General features: G+C 46.6%; 1 protein-coding gene and 1 non-coding gene across 3 annotated transcripts in view; one reads left to right on the top strand and one right to left on the bottom strand.

The window, feature by feature from the left end:
- Positions 1-17,413, top strand: part of tspoap1 (TSPO associated protein 1) — a 209,868-nt gene that overhangs the window by 62,274 nt on the left and 130,181 nt on the right. The window lies entirely within an intron of this gene.
- On the bottom strand, positions 613-688 carry trnaa-ugc (transfer RNA alanine (anticodon UGC)). Its single transcript has one exon. It is a non-coding gene; the product is annotated as a tRNA-Ala (tRNA).

Below are 17,413 nucleotides of genomic sequence, written 5' to 3' on the forward strand. Positions count from 1 at the left end.
GACAGGATTGTGTTGAGGAATAGATCTGGGGAAGGGTACCAACAATTTTTTTGCAGCATTGAAGATCCCCAAGAACACAGTGGCCTCCATCAATCTTAAATGGAAAAAGTTTGGAACCACCAAGACTCTTCCTAGAGCTGTCAGTGAGGTGACCAAGAACCCGATGGTCAGTCTGACAGAGCTCTACAGTTCCTCTGTGGAGATGGGAGAACCTTCTCTGCAGCACTCCACCAATCAGGCTTTTATGGTAGCCAGACGGAAGCCAAAAGGCACCTAAAGACTCTCAGACCATGAGAAACAAGATTCTCTGGTCTGATGAAACCAAGACTGAACTGTCACATCTGGAGGAAACCTGGCACCATCCCTACAGTGAAGCATGGTGGTGGCAGCATCAATCTGTTGAGATGTTTTTCAGCAGCAGGGAGTCCAGTCAGGATTGAGGGGAAGATGAACGGAGCAAAGTATAGAGAGATCCTTGATGAAAACCTGCTCCAGAGCACTCAGGACCTTTTTACATTTACGTCATTTTAGCAGACGCTCTTATCCAGAGCGACTTACAGTAGTGAATGCATACATTTCACACATTTTTCATACATTTCTTTTTTTTCATACTGGTCCCCCGTGGGAATCGAACCCACAACCCTGGCGTTGCAAACACCATGCTCTACCAACTGAGCCACACGGGACCTCAGACCGGGGTGAAGGTTCACCTTCCAACTGGACAACGACCAATAAGCACACTGCCAAGACAACACAGGGCTGGCTTCGGGACAAGTCTCTGAATGTCCTCGAGTGGCCCAGCCAGAGCCCGGACTTGAACCCGATCGAACATCTCTGGAGAGACCTGAAAATAGCTGTGCATCAACGCTCCCCATCTAACATGACAGGGCCTGAGAGGATCTGCAGAGAAGGATGGGAGAAACTTCCCAAATACAGGTGCGCCAAACTTGTAGCGTCATATCCAAGAATACTCGAGGCTGTAATCGCTGCCAAAGGTGCTTCAACAAAGTACTGATTAAAGGATCTGAATATTTATGTAAATGTGTTATTTCAGATTTTTTTTTTTTTTTTTCAAGGCTTGTGAGGGTGTGTGTGTGTGTGTCTTTTTTTTAAATGGGGATTCTACTGAGGAACACCAGCCACCACACACACACACACACACACACACACACACACACACACACACACACACACACACACACACACACACACACACACACACACACACACACACACACACACACACACACACACACACACACACACACACACACACACACACACACGGAGGGAAACCCTGCGATGGAACATGTTGTTTTGTTATGGAGGTCCACACATTAGGAGAAGTGAACAGACCTCTGAAGAGCACAGTTAAGTGTGTTCTGTTCTGCCTCAGACAGTAGACTGACTGGTGAATATATATTAATTACCTTTACTCATTTGAATTCTAGCAGTTACATTTTATTTCAATTTTTTTATTTTTTTTATGGGATAAACTGGTTTTAAAGCATCAGTAGTAGTTCCCATTGTTTGGTGTCTAATGTGTAAGTGTGTAAAGCCTGATATATTCCAATTCCCCCCAGCAGCATATTTAACCCCCCCCCCCCCCCCCCCCCCACACACACACACACCCCAGATTTAATTTATTTTTTCTACAGTTAAACACACTCTGTCCTCACTGATGTCAATCACAACCCAACCACCAAATGAAAGTCATTTATCTAAACCCTGTCTATTAAAAACACTAGTCACATCAACATAGATCATCTCTCATCATCACCTCCATAATAATGAACCCACTCAGCTGCGACGACTGGGGAGTTTAAAATAGATTGTCTACCAATTCAAATTGAGCTGTGGTGAAATATCACCCCATTACACACACACACACACACACACACACACACACACACACACACACACACAGAGACACACACACACACACACACACACCACCATCCACCTTGGAATTAATTTGTTTTACCTTTTTTTTAACCTAACATTGAATTCTTATCAAAGAAATTCAGGCGTGTAAAATGGGAGAGTTGCAAAACATGTTTCATCAGCAGAAGTGTCTTGGTCTCTCGCTGTGATATGCTGTAATCAGTCAATGGTACTTAGGTCCGTGTCCCAAATGGCTCCCTACAGTGGAATAGTGCCATTTGGGACCCAGGCTTGCAGGACCTCCAGGGGAGGAGGATAACTTGACAGTTAACGGCTTCATTCCCAGTGATGTGCAGCGTGTCATAAGCTGTAATCAAAGTGTTATCACTGTATTTCTACCTGTCAACTGTAGCTATAGCTCACTGAGGTGTCTGTCTAGTCTGAACATCGCTGATGGTTTGACCGTGGAAGTGGAAGAAAGCACTGCATTGAATATATCTGCAAACTGAGCCAACGATGGCTCATATTGAGAGAGAGAGAGAGAGAGAGAGAGAGAGAGAGAGAGAGAGAGAGAGAGAGAGAGAGAGAGAGAGAGAGAGAGAGAGAGAGAGAGAGAGAGAGAGAGAGAGAGAGAGAGAGAGAGAGAGAGAGAGAGAGAAGCACAGCACACAGACACTAAGTAATTCCTGCATCTGATACAAACCAACAAGACTTCAAAAGATGGCTGATGTGAAATGGCCCATTTACAGAGTACATACATCTAAACAGGCTCAAGACCTTTTATTGGTCTCAAAGGGGGCTTGTGGTGCCAGCAGGGCAGTTCAACTCTCCTGGTGGTGCCATCAGAGCAGTTCAACTCTCCTGGTGGTGCCAGCAGAGCAGTTCAACTCTCCTGGTGGTGCCAGCAGAGCAGTTCAACTATCCTGATGGTGCCAGCAGAGCAGTTCAACTCTCCTGGTGGTGCCAGCAGAGCAGTTCAACTCTCCTGGTGGTGCCAGCAGAGCAGTTCAACTATCCTGGTGGTGCCAGCAGAGCAGTTTAACTCTCCTGATGGTGCCAGCAGAGCAGTTCAACTCTCCTGATGGTGCCAGCAGAGCAGTTCATCTAACTACATTACAAAACCACTGACTGAATAGTGTGTGGGAGACACACAGATCTACACAGGGAGGCCATTGATTTAACTCTCTGTCTGTCTTAATACTACATTGGTGTCATGGTGTAAGGCTGGTCTTCGACCAAGTTTAATGGAATTATAAACCAGTCTGGGGCGAATATTGTTGTTTCTCCTCTCTCTCCCTGTTATTGTAATACAAAATGGGGGGGGGGGGGGTGGAGGTCTGACGTGGGTGCTTTCTGTCATTCAGCCTTATTGCCAAGAGCAGACAAGCCATTGTATTAATTAGAAGATGGGTTCTGATGCAGCATACTTCCTGGGTTCAGATGCAGCATACTTCCTGGGTTCAGATGCAGCATACTTCCTGGGTTCAGATGCAGCATACTTCCTGGCTCATTCATGGTTGGTCAGTCCTGATGTCACATGACAGTCTGGAGGCATTCACACGAATCTCCAGGTTGCCGATGTTGCTTTACCCTAAATTAATCTGAGATTCTATTACTGTGACTGTAGACAACTCATCAATTAGCCTACCTTAAGGGGATATCGCCTGCCTGCTTCCAGATGTGCCCATCGCCATCGGACGATGTGACGTCTGAACTGTCAACTTCCGTCTCCAAAGATACATCTCCTCCATTCTCAGAGTGTTAAAATGTCAGGCCAGTATTACTGGTGAATTAATGGCACACGTCCCCAGTTATCCATCTCTTAACACGTCTTCTGCTCTTTACTAGGACAATGGGATAAACCCTAGCCTAGGTAAGGCTGAGGAATCTAGGTAGGTGAGGTAGTTAAGTTGCACCAACAGTTGCAGTCCCATAGAGACATAGGGTGCGTTCGTAAATTCACTCTGGCTATCTACTCCGATTTCAAAGCACTCTCGTCTGAGTGTGCAAGAGCGAAGAATAACTGACGAATTTACGAACGCTGTTGCAAGCAGCACAGTTACAGTCAACCAATGCTCTGGATAACATGAAAACAGTATAGCCAGCTCTGCTAGGGAGAGTGAAATGGTCAGAGTGGGGTGTTCTCTCATTTATGTCTGGAAGTAGCTAGCAAGCTAGCCAACGTTAGCCAGTTAGCTTGGTTGCTTGACTGCCATTGTGAGGTCAGAACGCTCGCAACAACCCAACTCCTTGGCCAGAGTGTCCAGTGTGAGCTCTGAATGCTTCGAGAGGAAAAACGCTCTGAATGTACGAACTGACAATCTGACAACCCTCTGAATTTACGAACGCCCAGAGCACCCATAATTATACACTGCTCCAAAAAATAAAGGGAACACTTAAACAACACAATGTAACTCCAAGTCAATCACACTTCTGTGAAATCAAACTGTCCACTTAGGAAGCAACACTGATTGACAATACATTTCACATGCTGTTGTGCAAATGGAATAGACAACAGGTGGAAATTATAGGCAATTAGCAAGACACCCCCAATAAAGGAGTGGTTCTGCAGGTGGGGACCACAGACCACTTCTCAGTTCCTATGCTTCCTGGCTGATGTTTTGGTCACTTTTGAATGCTGGCGGTGCTTTCACTCTAGTGGTAGCATGAGACGGAGTCTACAACCCACACAAGTGGCTCAGGTAGTGCAGCTCATCCAGGATGGCACATCAATGCGAGCTGTGGCAAGAAGGTTTGCTGTGTCTGTCAGCGTAGTGTCCAGAGCATGGAGGCGCTACCAGGAGACAGGCCAGTACATCAGGAGACGTTGAGGAGGCCGTAGGAAGGCAACAACCCAACAGCAGGACCGCTACCTCCGCCTTTGTGCAAGGAGGAGCAGGAGAAGCACTGCCAGAGCCCTGCAAAATGACCTCCAGCAGGCCACAAATGTGCATGTGTCTGCTCAAACCGTCAGAAACAGACTACATAAGGGTGGTATGAGGGCCCGACGTCCACAGGTGGGGGTTGTGCTTACAGCCCAACACCGTGCAGGACGTTTGGCATTTGCCAGAGAACACCAAGATTGGCAAATTCGCCACTGGCGCCCTGTGCTAAACAGATGAAAGCAGGTTCACACTGAGCACGTGACAGACGTGACAGAGTCTGGAGACGCCGTGGAGAACGTTCTGCTGCCTGCAACATCCTCCAGCATGACCGGTTTGGCGGTGGGTCAATCATGGTGTGGGGTGGCATTTCTTTGGGGGGCCGCACAGCCCTCCATGTGCTCGCCAGAGGTAGCCTGACTGCCATTAGGTACCGAGATGAGATCCTCAGACCCCTTGTGAGACCATATGCTGGTGCGGTTGGCCCTGGGTTCCTCCTAATGCAAGACAATACTAGACCTCATGTGGCTGGAGTGTGTCAGCAGTTCCTGCAAGAGGAAGGCATTGATGCTATGGACTGGCCCGCCCGTTCCCCAGACCTGAATCCAATTGAGCACATCTGGGACATCATGTCTCGCTCCATCCACCAACGCCACGTTGCACCACAGACTGTCCAGGAGTTGGCGGATGCTTTAGTCCAGGTCTGGGAGGAGATCCCTCAGGAGACCATCCGCCACCTCATCAGGAGCATGCCCAGGCGTTGTAGGGAGGTCATACAGGCACTTGGAGGCCACACACACTACTGAGCCTCATTTTGACTTGTTTTAAGGACATTACATCAAAGTTGGATCAGCCTGTAGTGTGGTTTTCCACTTTAATTTTGAGTGTGACTCCAAATCCAGACCTCCATGGGTTGATAAATTGGAATTCCATTGATTTATTATTGATTTTGTTGTCAGCACATTCAACTATGTAAAGAAAAAAGTATTTAATAAGCTTATTTCTTTCATTCAGATCTAGGATGTGATGTTTAAGTGTTCCCTTTATTTCTTTTGAGCAATATATTTATATATTCTAGGATTTCCCAGTGGGATCGCAAGTAGCTTTCAGGTGGATCTGGGTTGTTACCATAGAGACACAAGTGTTCTCTATGCGTTGTTGTTACAGTATCAGATGCCGTTCCCCAGGCCTGGTCTCCTGGGGGGCTTACCGAGACCTTCTCTTGCACATTACTAATTCAGCCAATTGGATCTCATATAAGACATACTGTAATCTACAGAGATAAATCGTAATGTAATATATAGCTTAGGTATTCATCAGTATTATATGTGTATAATCATGACATCTGTTAGGCTACTTCTCTGTTTGTGCTTTCCGTCATCTCCCTCCTGCCCGTTTGTGCTTCCCGTCCCCTCCCTCCTGCCCGTTTGTGCTTCCGTACCCTCCCTCCTGCCCGTTTGTGCTTCCCGTCCCCACCCTCCTGCCCGTTTGTGCTTCCGTCCCCACCCTCCTGCCCGTTTGTGCTTCTGTCCCCTCCCTCCTGCCCGTTGGTGCTTCCCGTCCCCACCCTCCTGCCCGTTTGTGCTTCCGTCCCCTCCCTCCTGCCCGTTTGTGCTTCCGTACCCTCCCTCCTGCCCGTTTGTGCTTCCCGTCCCCACCCTACTGCCCGTTTGTGTTTCCGTCCTCTCCCTCCTGCCCGTTTGTGTTTCCGTCCCCTCCCTCCTGCCCGTTTGTGTTTCCGTCATCTCCCTCCTGCCTGTTTGTGCTTCCGTCCCCTCCCTCCTGCCCGTTTGTGCTTCCGTCCCCTCCCTCCTGCCCGTTTGTGTTTCCGTCCCCTCCCTACTGCCCGTTTGTGCTTCCGTACCCTTCCTCCTGCCCGTTTGTGTTTCCGTCATCTCCCTCCTGCCCGTTTGTGTCCCGTTTGTGTTTCCGTTCCCTCCCTCCTGCCCGTCGTTCACTGACTACTGAGTTGTTGCGTCTTTAACATATGCTTGTTGCGCTGCCAAATGCGTTCTTCTTCCCAGCTCGTTCACAGTGCGGTAATGTTTCTCAGCCAGGGTAGGATGTGTGTTTTTAATTTTCCTACAGCTGTCAGATGACCAACAGCACCTCGTTTAAACAAAAGGAAAAGTCTATGGCTGGCTGAGACCCAACATTGTCTGTGCTTGCTTTTCCTTCTCCCTGTCATTAGCCAGCATGCTTAGCCTTACTGTCTGGCTACTCCTGTTTGCTCTAAAAGGTTGTTATACTCACCGTAATGTGTGATCAGTTGTCTATTATTGTGCCTCCACACGGAATTATATTGTGTCTCTACTGCTGCATACTGTAGCACCTCCGTTATCAATCTATATAGTAGAGTTTTGCTATCATATCTGCTTTAAGATTACATGTATCCTCATGACGTATCACCTGTTATTTATCAAACAGTAAATAGGAATATGCCCTTGAATGTAAAGCTGTTAGGTGTGTGATTTTAAACATTGATTCTGCATCATGGGGAGAATACGTAGCAGGTGTTTGGCCTTATGTACAGATGGAGAGCACTGTGGGTCAATTAGCTCTATATCCTTCTATCTCAGATGCTCTCTTTTCATTCCTCTGCTTCTTATCTTCCTGTCTGTCTCTGTTTTCCTCCTCTCTCCTAGCCTACGCCGTATTGGGATTCCTTCTTTCTACTCAGAAAAAAAAAGCTTGCCAATGAAATGGAAGGAGGTAACATTTGAGGAAAGTCTCTGTGGAGAAAAGGCCACTGTTCAGTTTGAATTGCCTCGTCAGCAGCATGCAAAACACAACACAGCCGACTGACTATGCCAGTCAAAACACAACACAGCCGACTGACTACGCCAGTCAAAACACAACACAGCCGACTGACTACGCCAGTCAAAACATACAAAACACAACACAGCCGACTGACTACGCCAGTCAAAACACAACACAGCCGACTGACTACGCCAGTCAAAACATACAAAACACAACACAGCCGACTGACTACGCCAGTCAAAACATACAAAACACAACACAGCCGACTGACTACGCCAGTCAAAACACAACACAGCCGACTGACTACGCCAGTCAAAACATACAAAACACAACACAGCCGACTGACTACGCCAGTCAAAACACAACACAGCCGACTGACTACGCCAGTCAAAACACAACACAGCCGACTGACTACGCCAGTCAAAACATACACAACACAGCCGACTGACTACGCCAGTCAAAACACAACACAGCTGACTGACTACGCCAGTCAAAACACAACACAGCCGACTGACTACGCCAGTCAAAACACAACACAGCCGACTGACTATGCCAGTCAAAATACAACACAGCCGACTGACTACGCCAATCAAAACACAACACAGCCGACTGACTACGCCCGTCAAAACATACAAAACACAACACAGCCGACTGACTACGCCAGTCAAAACATACAAAACACAACACAGCCGACTGACTACGCCAGTCAAAACATACAAAACACAACACAGCCGACTGACTACGCCAGTCAAAACATACAAAACACAACACAGCCGACTGACTACGCCAGTCAAAACACAACACAATCAACTGACTACGCCAGTCAAAACCTACAAAACACAACACAGCCGACTGACTACGCCAGTCAAAACATACAAAACACAACACAGCCGACTGACTACGCCAGTCAAAACATACAAAACATAACACAGCCGACTGACTACGCCAGTCAAAACACAACACAATCGACTGACTACACCAGTCAAAACCTACAAAACACAACACAGCCAACTGACTACGCCAGTCAAAACACAACACAGCCGACTGACTACGCCAGTCAAAACACAACACAGCCGACTGACTACGCCAGTCAAAACACAACACAGCCGACTGACTACGCCAGTCAAAACATACAAAACACAACACAGCCGACTGACTACGCCAGTCAAAACACAACACAGCCGACTGACTACGCCAGTCAAAACACAACACAGCCGACTGACTACGCCAGTCAAAACACAACACAGCCGACTGACTATGCCAGTCAAAACACAACACAGCCAACTGACTATGCCAGTCAAAACACAACACAGCCGACTGACTACGCCAGTCAAAACACAACACAGCCGACTGACTACGCCAGTCAAAACATACACAACACAGCCGACTGACTACGCCAGTCAAAACACAACACAGCTGACTGACTACGCCAGTCAAAACACAACACAGCCGACTGACTACGCCAGTCAAAACACAACACAGCCGACTGACTACGCCAGTCAAAACACAACACAGCCGACTGACTATGCCAGTCAAAATACAACACAGCCGACTGACTACGCCAGTCAAAACACAACACAGCCGACTGACTACGCCAGTCAAAACACAACACAGCTGACTGACTACGCCAGTCAAAACATACAAAACACAACACAGCCGACTGACTACGCCAGTCAAAACACAACACAATCGACTGACTACACCAATCAAAACCTACAAAACACAACATAGCCAACTGACTACGCCAGTCAAAACACAACACAGCCGACTGACTACGCCAGTCAAAACACAACACAGCCGACTGACTACGCCAGTCAAAACGTACAAAACAGCCGACTGACTACGCCAGTCAAAACATACAAAACACAACACAGCCGACTGACTACGCCAGTCAAAACGTACAAAACAGCCGACTGACTACGCCAGTCAAAACACAACACAGCCAACTGACTACGCCAGTCAAAACACAACACAGCCGACTGACTACGCCAGTCAAAACACACAAAACACAAGCCAGCTGTCACGTATACTCAAATCAAAATCAAATCAAATCAAATCAAATTTATTTTTATATAGCCCTTCGTACATCAGCTGATATTCTCAAAGTGCTGTACAGAAACCCAGCCTAAAACCCCAAACAGCAAGCAAAGCATGTGAAAGAAGCACGGTGGCTAGGAAAAACTCCCTAGGAAAAACTCCCTAGAAAGGCCAAAAACCTAGGAAGAAACCTAGAGAGGAACCAGGCTATGAGGGGTGGCCAGTCCTCTTCTGGCTGTGCAGGGTGGATATTATAACAGAACATGGTCAAAATGTTAAAATGTTAAAATGTTCATAAATGACCAGCATGGTCAAATAATAATAATCATAGTAGTTGTCGAGGGTGCAACAAGCACGTCCGGTGAACAGGTCAGGGTTCCATAGCCGCAGGCAGAACAGTTGAAACTGGAGCAGCAGCACGGCCAGGTGGACTGGGGACAGCAAGGAGTCATCATACCAGGTAGTCCTGAGGCATGGTCCTAGGGCTCAGGTCCTCCGAGAGAAAGACAGAAAGAGAGAAAGAGAGAATTAGAGAGAGCATATTTAAATACACACAGGACACCGGATAAGACAAGAGAAATACTCCAGATGTAACAGACTGACCCTAGCCCCCCGACACATAAACTACTGCAGCATAAATACTGGAGGCTGAGACAGGAGGGATCAGAAGACACTGTGGCCCCATCCGATGATACCCCCGGACAGGGCCAAACAGGCAGGATATAACCCCACCCACTTTGCCAAAGCACAGCCCCCACACCACTAGAGGGATGTCTCCAACCACCAACTTACCGTCCTAAGACAAGGCCGAGTATAGCCCACAACGATCTCCGCCATGGCACAACCCAAGGGGGGGGGGGGCGCCAACCCAGACAGGAAGACCACGTCAGTGACTCAACCCACTCAAGTGACGCACCCCTCCCATGGACGGCATGGAAGAACACCAGTAGGCCAGTGACTCAGCCTCTGTAAAAGGGTTAGAGGCAGAGAATCCCAGTGGAAAGAGGGGAACCGGCAAGGCATAGACAGCAAGGGCGGTTCGTTGCTCCAGCCTTTCCGTTCACCTTCACACTCCTGGGCCAGACTATACTTAATCATAGGACCTACTGAAGAGATAAGTCTTCAGTAAAGACTTAAAGGTTGAGACTGAGTCTGCGTCTCTCACATTGGTAGGCAGACCATTCCATAAAAATGGAGCTCTATAGGAGAAAGCCCTACCTCCAGCCGTTTGCTTAGAAATTCTAGGGACAATTAGGAGGCCTCTCCTCTCCCTCTACTCCCTCTCCTCCCTCTAGGTCATCAGGCTGCTGATTATACTCCCTCTCCTCCCTCTAGGTCATCAGGCTGCTGATTATCCTCCCTCTCTGACCTCTAGGTCATCAGGCTGCTGATTCTACTCCCTCTCTGACCTCTAGGTCACCAGGCTGATGATTATACTCCCTCTCCTCCCTCTAGGTCATCAGGCTGCTGATTATACTCCCTCTCTGACCTCTAGGTCATCAGGCTGCTGATTATACTCCCTCTCTGACCTCTAGGTCATCAGGCTGCTGATTATCCTCCCTCTCCTCCCTCTAGGTCATCAGGCTGCTGATTATCCTCCCTCTCTGACCTCTAGGTCACCAGGCTGCTGATTATACTCCCTCTCTGACCTCTAGGTCATCAGGCTGCTGATTATACTCCCTCTCCTCCCTCTAGGTCATCAGGCTGCTGATTATCCTCCCTCTCCTCCCTCTAGGTCATCAGGCTGCTGATTATACTCCCTCTCCTCCCTCTAGGTCATCAGGCTGCTGATTAAACTCCCTCTCCTCCCTCTAGGTCATCAGGCTGCTGATTATACTCCCTCTCTGACCTCTAGGTCATCAGACTGCTGATTATCCTCCCTCTCTGACCTCTAGGTCATCAGGCTGCTGATTATCCTCCCTCTCTGACCTCTAGGTCATCAGGCTGCTGATTATACTCCCTCTCCTCCCTCTAGGTCATCAGGCTGCTGATTATACTCCCTCTCTGACCTCTAGGTCACCAGGCTGCTGATTATACTCCCTCTCCTCCCTCTAGGTCATCAGGCTGCTGATTATACTCCCTCTCCTCCCTCTAGGTCATCAGGCTGCTGATTATACTCCCTCTCCTCCCTCTAGGTCATCAGGCTGCTGATTATACTCCCTCTCCTCCCTCTAGGTCATCAGGCTGCTGATTATACTCCCTCTCTGACCTCTAGGTCATCAGGCTGCTGATTATACTCCCTCTCCTCCCTCTAGGTCATCAGGCTGCTGATTATACTCCCTCTCCTCCCTCTAGGTCATCAGGCTGCTGATTATACTCCCTCTCCGGCCTCTAGGTCATCAGGCTGCTGATTATACTCCCTCTCCTCCCTCTAGGTCATCAGGCTGCTGATTATACTCCCTCTCTGACCTCTAGGTCATCAGGCTGCTGATTATACTCCCTCTCCTTCCTCTAGGTCATCAGGCTGCTGATTATCCTGTACACCTGTCACCATCGTCTCGCGCACCTGCGCCTCATGACACTCACCTGGACTCCATCACCTCCTTGATTATCTTCCCTATATCTGTCCCTCCCCTTGGTTCTTTCCTCAGGTGTTATTGACTCTGTTTTCACGTCGGTGCGTTGTTTGTTTCATTTGTTTATTAAAACACTCACTCCCTGAACTTGCTTCCCGACTCTCAGCGCACTGGTTACACCAGCTGACTGACTACGCCAGTCAATACATTTGTTGTTGGAAAGCTTTCCAGTTTTTAGTCTTGCCGGTTTTGAGGTCAGTCAGTTTATACATAACATTTGCGACAACAATAACAGAAAAATACTCTGCCATGAAGATTTTACCATGTTGTTTAATGATGAGGGGGGGGGGGGGGGGGGAAGCTAGTTGCATATCGCAATATTATTTGTGGACGATATTATCTCGATACTATTTGTAAGGTAGAGTTAGCTAGCGCTAGTCAGCTGTACCTGCGCCAAAACTCCAGGATTTTACATCCTGTAACTTGTTCTCCATCTTCTTTTTAAATAGGGATCCAACATCAGCGCCATGTGCTGTCTTGTCTTTCTGCAGCAGACATATAGTGAGAAGTATGTTGGGAACATCAAATCTCAATAAAATTGCAGTATCGAATCGCAATAAATATCATGAGAATTGAAATACATATCGCTACCAAGTATCGTGATAATATAATTTTGTGAGGTCCATGGCAATTCCCTACTGTTGTGTATACATGTTGAGAGCATCAATATAGTTTTAATTGACAGGAAGTTGAATTATGTTCCAACTTATAGTGTCATGACTCCTAACGTCTGATACCAAATGTCCATGTGCTGTATCCAACTCTTATATCTTTCTTAAGCCTATGATAGAAGAGTCGGCTACAGTATAGTACGAGGCTAAGAGTCTGCTACCAAAGTCACCCTGAACTCAGGTGAGCTCCTCCTTCCTGTTCTGGTGTGGTTTAATTCATGTGCCCCAGACTGTATTCAGCTGAATCATTGTTTTAAATGGACCTGGAAGCACCTGCCATGTTGTCACTTCCTGACCCCCACATCACCCCACCTGGTGGGGCAGCGGCTGGTGTTTTAAGCTGTTGGGTTTGTCCTTCACTAGAAGGCTGTCCTGGGGTCTGTCTCGTCTGCGCTTTTTTACTATGGCCTTCAGCAGGGGGCTCTAATGGAGGGGGCTCTAATGGAGGGGGCTCTAATGGAGGGGGCTCTAATGGAGGGGGCTCTAATGGGGGGGGCTCTAATGGAGGGGGCTCTAATGGAGGGGGCTCTAATGGAGGGGGCTCTAATGGAGGGGGCTCTAATGGAGGGGGCTCTAATGGAGGGGGCTCTAATGGAGGGGGCTCTAATGGGGTCTGTATCTGGTTCTAATTGGTTTGTCCTTTAGTAACATGCTTTAATATAAATATAATTCTTTATTGTGTCCCTTTTGGGAAATTTGTCTCACATCTCAACAAACCACAGCACAGCATCACCACATACATGCATAAATACATACATACATAGACACAAGCAACAACTACAGCAGACAACATGTGGATACAGTTTACAGTTCCAAATTCAGTTTGTAAATTCTGGGGGGGTATTTCAGGGTATTTCGATACTGAGGGTACTTTTTACCCATCCTTAGTAGACTGTCCTGGGCAGTATACATTAGCTAGTCCCTCCAGGAATTTGTAAAGATTTTTAGTGATATTTGTGGGCAAAAATGCTTGATTTTGCTGCGGCGATTCAGACATTTTGCATGGCAATATGTGATGATTTTGTCCAATTTGTCGCAAAAATGTACTGACAAGGGAAAAGTTTGTTGACGTGTAGCTTGATTGAACTATATTAAGCAGAAAATGTGCACTGAAATTGCGAGCCCTCTTTTTGTACTGCGGTGATGGGTCCATTTTCTACAACAATATTGCAATGATTTGACTGTTTTATGCGGAAATAGTACGGTGATTGGTCAAATTTTCAAGCCCTCGCATAGTATGCGGAATTGTTGCTTTTTTTGCCAAAAACAATGCAATCACAGAATCACGGATCCTGGAGGGACTGGTCCTGGGATTTGTTCATGGTCTGAAACTGTCCTGGGGTCTGTATGTGGTCTGAAACTGTCCTGGGGTCTGTATGTGGTCTGAAACTGTCCTGGGGTCTGTATGTGGTCTGAAACTGTCCTGGGGTCTGTATGTGGTCTGAAGCTGTCCTGGGATCTGTGGTCTGAAACTGTCCTGGGGTCTGTATGTGGTCTGAAACTGTCCTGGGGTCTGTATGTGGTCTGAAACTGTCCTGGGGTCTGTATGTGGTCTGAAACTGTCCTGGGGTCTGTATGTGGCTGAACAGATGCTACACGCCGGCCTCAAAGAGAGCACACAGCCTTTTCACCCGTGTTTCTATAAGAGAGTCTGAGAACCCCAAAGTGAGCCTGTTAAGATGAGAGGACCAGAAGGCCTGTCAGCAACACTTCATGTGTAACGGCTGTCGTCGGGAATAGAGGACCAAAACGCAGCAGGAATGTGGATGCTCATCTTGATATTTATTTTAAATAAAGAGAACACCTAAATAACAAACGAAGAACGCACGAACAACAACACAGTCTTGTCACGCTCACACAGGCAAAACAACAAACAATCTCCCACAACACTACACCAAACAATTACCCATATATAGGACTCTCAATCAGAGGCAACAGAAAGCACCTGCCTCCAATTGAGAGTCCAACCCCCCATTAACCTACACATAGAAATACCACAAACCAGAAAGAACATTGAACATAGACCAAAACCCGGAAATAATAAATCAAACACCCTACTACAAAAATCACCACCCCGAACCACATAAACAAAATACCCTCTGCCACGTCCTGACCAAACTACAATAACAAATAACCCTTATACTGGTCAGGACGTGACATCATGATACTCTCTCTGTTCCTCTGTGGTGGTGGCTGAAACCAAACGCTCTATAGCGCTCCCGAAAACACACCATCAAGAACACACACACACCACTCTGACCTAGATCCCACTGACGTTTCTCACAGCACACGGAAGCATCACACACACACACGCACACCAGTACCTGTCAGGTTAATGCTCAGGATGTGTGTGTTCTTCTGATCCAGTGTCTCCTCTCTCATCATTGCTGCTGTCAGCTTCACTATAACAGGAGTTGCTAGTAGGACCGACTAATTCTCAATGGGCTGCTGCGAGGCTTACAAAGCTGTAATGGGTCGTAGTTACATTATGCCTAATCAATTCTCACCACCCCCCCGACCCCATTAAAAAAATATATAATTGTCCAGATGAATCTTAGCATTCCACACAAGTAATATGAGGAATATTTTGCCACTTGCATCTTTCATGAAAAATGAATTGAATTATTCAGTCAGCTTTGTAATATTCATATAGTGTTGGGTCTGCCTCATGTATGAATAATTGATTCTGCTGTCATTATTAAACAGCTATCCAGTAGCAGCTCTGATCAAGCCTCTGATTCTGCTGAGATTCATTTAGAAACAAAAACATCTCCATGGCCTTTTAAATGACTTGACTGTCTGCTGAGTGAAAACCAACCGGGTTACCATGGCAACCGGCGTTGGCCCCAGTTGATGATGTCAGCGTGTGTTTTGAAACACAGAAGGAGCGGACGGCCCTACAATTATCTCTGTTTGCATCCAGCCTGATTATAGAGTGACTGGTGCAGGCCACAGCCAGGCAGAGTGGAGGGAGTAGTGGGTACTGTAGTGTTGGGTGTGTGTTTAGTAGTGATGGGGGAAGAAATCTATACAGTAGAGTATCGCAATAATATTTTGGACAATATTATTACGATTCTATGACTCCAAGTATTGATTCTCTGATATATAAGTTCGTTAACGTTAACTTGTTCTCCATCTTCTTTTTAATAAATGGTGAGCCAACATGTTTTCAGCACTTTTATTTCCCTGATTGATCAAAACTAGTTTTCTCATGGCTCTCTCTTATCCCCCTGTCTAGTCTACTGCCATTTACTCTGTTCATATTCAGATCTTTTAATATTTCTTATTGTTGTTGCGTTGGATCCTGTAAGTCAGCATTTAGTTGGACAGTGTACAGTGGCAAGAAAAAGTATGTGAACCCCTTGGAATGATCTGGATTTCTGCATAAATTGGTCATAAAATTAGATCTGATCTTCATCTAAGTCACAACAACAGACAAACTCAGTGTGCTTAAACTAATAACACACAAATTATTCTATTTTTTTGGTCTATATTGAATTTAAATTTAAACATTCACAGTGTAGGTTGGGAAAGTATGGGAACCCCAAGGCTAATGGCTTCTCCAAAAGCTAAATTGGAGTCAGAAGTACTATCATTGAGACGAGATTGGAGATGTTAGTTAGAGCTGCCCTGCCCTATAAAAAAAACGTACAAAATTTGAGTTTGCTATTCACAAGAAGCATTGCCTGATGTGAACCATGCCTCGAACATCTCAGAAGACCCAAGATTAAAAATTGTTGACTTGCATAAAGCTGGAAAGGGTTACAAAAGTATCTCTATACGCCTTGATGTTCATCAGTCCACGGTAAGACAAAATGTCTATAAACGGAGAAAGTTCAGCACTGTTGCTACTCTCCCTAGGAGTGGCCGTCCTGCAAAGATGACTGCAAGAGCACAGCGCAGAATGCTCAATGAGGTTAAGAAGAATCCTAGAGTGTTAGCTAAAGACTTACAGAAATCTCTGGAAGATGCTAACATCTCTGTTGGCGAGTCTACGATACGTAAAACACTAAACAAGAATGTTGTTCATGGGAGGACACCACGAAAGAAGCCACTGCGGTCAAAAAAAAAACCATTGCTGCACGTCTGAAGTTCGCAAAAGAGCATCTGGATGTACCACAGAGCAGCTGGCAAAATATTCTGTGGACAAATTAAACTAAAGTTCAGTTGTTTGGAAGGAACACTGTGTGGAGAAAAAAGTTACAGCACACCAACATCAAAACCTCATCCCAACTGTAAAGTATGGTGAAGGGAGCATCATGGTTTGGGGATGCTTTGCTGCCTCAGGGCCTGGACAGCTTACTATCATCGACGGAAAAATGAATTCCCAAGTTTATCGAGACATTTTGTTGGAGAATGTAAGGCTATCTGTCAACCAATTGAAGCTCAACAGAAGTTGGGTGATGCAACAGGACAACAACCCAAAACACAGAAGTAAATCAACAACAGAATGGCTTCAACAGAAGAAAATACGCTTTCTGGAATGGCCCAGTCAGAGTCCTGACCTCAACCCGATTGAGATGCTGTGGCATGACCTCAAGAGAGCAGTTCACACCAGACATCCCAACAACTCCACTAGATATTAGTACATAGACCATGCTGC

Source organism: Salmo salar, chromosome 04 (genome assembly GCF_965601325.2).
Source record: "Salmo salar chromosome 04, fSalSal1, whole genome shotgun sequence".
NCBI classification, from domain to species: domain Eukaryota; kingdom Metazoa; phylum Chordata; class Actinopteri; order Salmoniformes; family Salmonidae; genus Salmo; species Salmo salar.